General features: G+C 55.5%; 1 pseudogene across 1 annotated transcript in view; it reads left to right on the forward strand.

Annotated features, from left to right (window-relative positions):
* LOC103250731 overlaps positions 1-1,215 on the forward strand; it is a 3,402-nt pseudogene extending 2,187 nt beyond the window's left edge. Inside the window, exon 2 of the transcript XR_002481407.1 lies at positions 1-1,215. This exon is cut by the window's left edge and continues 52 nt beyond it. The product of XR_002481407.1 is annotated as an atrophin-1 pseudogene (transcript).
* The last annotated feature ends 1,580 nt before the right edge of the window (positions 1,216-2,795 follow it).

A 2,795-nucleotide genomic window follows, 5' to 3' on the forward strand; every position in this document is an offset into this window, starting at 1 on the left:
CCCGGCGCCCCCGGCGCAGCCCCTCGCCCCCGCCCAAGGTGGTGGACGTGCCCAGCCACGCCAGCCAGTCGGCCAGGTTCAACAGCCACCTGGCCCGCGGCTTCAACTCGTGCGCGCGAGAAGGTGCGGCGCGAGGCCGAGCAGCGCGCGCGCGGGGAGAAGGCGCGCCAGCGGGAGCGCAGTGTGAAGCGGGCTCAGGAGGGCCCGCTCCCGTGGAGTGTTCGTCGCTGGGAACCCTGCCTCCCCGCCCTCCGTTCGTGCCGGGCTGTGCGGTGGCTATGCTGCCCTCCTGCCTGGAGCCTGACACCCCGGCCTGGCGCACCCTCAGCGAGTACGCCCGGCCTCACGTCATGTCTCCCGGCAGCCGCAACCACCTCTTCTACGTACCCCAGGGTGCGGTGGACCCGGGGCTCCTGGGCTACAATGTCCTGGCTCTGTACAGCGGCGACCCGGCTGCCCGGGAGAGGGAGCGGGAAGCCCGGGGACGAGACCTCCGCGACCGCCTCAAGCCGGGCTTCGAGGTGAAGCCCAGCGAGCTGGACCCCCTGCACGGAGTCCCTGGGCGGGGCCTGGATCCCTTCCCGCGACACGGGGGCCTGGCCCTGCAGCCTGGCCCTCCCGGCCTGCACCCTCTCCCCTTCCACCCGAGCCTGCGGCCCCTGGAGCGAGAGCGGCAGGCGCTGGCGGCCGGGGCAGGCCCGCGTCCCGACCTGTCCTATGCGGGGCGACTGACGGCCGAGCGGCAGCAGCGGAAAGGGTGGCAGCCCTGGGCAACGACCCGCTGGTGCGGCTGCAGATGCTCAACGTGACCCCCCTCCCCCAGCACTCGCACATCCACTCGCACCTGCACCTGCGCCAGCAGGACGCCATCCATGCAGCCTCTGCCTCGGTGCACCCTCTCGTTGACCCCCTGGCCTCGGGGTCTCGCCTGACCCGGATCCCCTACCCAGCTGGGACCCTCCCTAACCCCCTTCCTCCTCACCCTCTGCACGAGAGCGAAGTTCTTCGCCACCAGCTCTTTGCTGCCCCCTACCGGGACCTGCCGGCCTTGCTCTAAGCCCGGATGTCCGCGCGCACCAGCTGCAGGCCATGCACGCGCAGTTGGCCGAGCTGCAGCAGTGGCTGCAGGGCCACCACCCGCTGCACAGCGTGTCGCTGTCCTCCCCGGAGGACTACTACAGTTACCTGAAGAAGGAGCGCGACAAGCCGCTGTAGAGTCTGCGATGAAGAGCGCACCCGTGGCTTTGGCGCCTGGACCTTGTAGGCCCCGGGCTGCCCCCAGCGCCCGGCTTGGCGCCGCCAAGCTGCGGGGCCTCCGCAGCTGGGCGGAGGAAGCGGGGAAGGATGGACTGACGGAAGGCAGAGGCCAAGGGGTGTGCGGAGGCGGGGACGAGGGCGGGGACAGCACGCGCACGGTGTCTCGCACCAGGCCCCTCTTCCTCGCTCTCCCGGCTTTCCTCCTACCCCGTGCCCACCCTGGGTGGCCCCTCCCCTCCCCTTGGTGTGATTATTTCACCTGTTAGATGTGGCTGTTTTGTGTAGCATCGTGTGCCGCCCCCGCCCCGTAGCGCGCGCCCCCTCTGCGATGTATGCCCTGCCCATCCCCACATTAATAATTTATATATATAAATATCTATATGACGCTCTTTAGAGAACATCCCCACCGAAACCAACCCCCCCAAAAAAAACCCAAAAAAAACAAAAAAACCCCACAAAAAACCAGAAATGCACTATAATAACTATATACTTTTTCTTCTCTGAAGATTATACTATTGGAAGTGCCTCGCTTGTACTCTGTGAAATTTTACACGGGTTGTCAATCAGCAGCAGTAATTTTTCCACCAAGGTTGGGAATTTTTAAGTCAATTTGAGCATTCAAATGATCTTGATATCAGTATTTCTCAAATGTATCTTTTATGACTGTGACTTGTGAATCTCATAAACCAATAAAGTTCTATCAATATTTGTATTCCTAACCCTAAATTTCATCTCCTATCTTTATAATAAAAATTTAATTTTTTTTAAATTTTAGAATTGTGGAATTCACTACATAGGTAAATTGCACACAGGTGGAATTTGGTCTTGTAGCTGGTCCTCTCTCCTCCTGACAGTGGACCAGATACCCAAGGTGTTGCTATGTGCCCCCCTCCCTACTTTCTCCACACCTCCCCTAGCAGTGTCCAGCGTCTGACAATCTCAACTTTGTGCTAGTGTGACTAATATTCAGGGCCCGCTTATGAGTAAGAATATGCAGTACTCACTTCGTTGTTTCCACAATAGTTCACTTGGTAAGATAGTCTCTAGCTGCATCTAAGTTGCTGTGAAGGCATGACTTTGTTCTTTATAACTGTATAATTTTTCATCATGTATATATGTACTGTATTTATTTTATCCAGTCCATTGTTGATGAGCATCTGTATTGGTTCCATGGTTTTTGCGATTATGAACAGTGCTGTAATAAACATGCATGTGCAGTTGTGTTTTTTGTGGAGCAAATTATGTTCCCCTGCTTCTATCCCCAGGAGGGAGATTGCTGAATTATAAGGAAGTTCAATTTTTAGTTCTTTGAGAAATTACCACACTGCTTTACATAGAAGTTGAGCTACTTTTTATTTGATTTTGATTTGTTTTTCTCTTCCCCTCAACATTCAACTCTTAAATATATGCTTGCAAAGCATTTGGAATATGCTGACATAAACTAAGGATTTAATTAATAACAGACATAATTAGTATAATAAAGTGGATTGCAGCTTAAGTAATAACAAGGGGATTGGAAATAATTTCAAAGATATATT

Source organism: Carlito syrichta, unplaced genomic scaffold (assembly GCF_000164805.1).
Source record: "Carlito syrichta isolate Samal-C Ts95f unplaced genomic scaffold, Tarsius_syrichta-2.0.1 Scaffold52977, whole genome shotgun sequence".
Taxonomy (NCBI): domain Eukaryota; kingdom Metazoa; phylum Chordata; class Mammalia; order Primates; family Tarsiidae; genus Carlito; species Carlito syrichta.